Genomic DNA, 359 nt, shown 5'->3' with positions numbered 1-359 from the left:
ATTGCAAATATAAATGTAAAATTAAAAAATAAAAATTTATAGTGAATCTTTTGAATGTAGTGAATATAATTTTGAATGTAGTGCATAGTTTATAAGAGAAACACCTAACATATGAGATAATAGAAATTGTAAAATCTAAAGAATAGGAAAATATTATATAAAAATCTAACAAAAAGCATGGTAAAGTAGCTATATCAACATTATATGAAGTAGACATTAATAAAAAATGCATTACTAGAGACAAAGAATGATTATTCAAAATTATAAAAGATTCAATTCAATAGGCTAATGTTACAATCATAAATTTAATGCAACTGATAATTTAGTCTCAAAATATGCAAAAAAAATACAAAAAGAGT

General features: G+C 20.9%; 1 protein-coding gene across 2 annotated transcripts in view; it reads left to right on the top strand.

The window, feature by feature from the left end:
* Positions 1–359, top strand: part of DEFB114 (defensin beta 114) — a 27,508-nt gene that overhangs the window by 5,907 nt on the left and 21,242 nt on the right. The gene's annotated exons all lie outside the window — the stretch shown is intronic.

This window comes from Equus caballus, chromosome 20 (assembly GCF_041296265.1).
Source record: "Equus caballus isolate H_3958 breed thoroughbred chromosome 20, TB-T2T, whole genome shotgun sequence".
Taxonomy (NCBI): Eukaryota; Metazoa; Chordata; class Mammalia; order Perissodactyla; family Equidae; genus Equus; species Equus caballus.
This window is presented reverse-complemented; position numbering and strand designations above follow the sequence as displayed.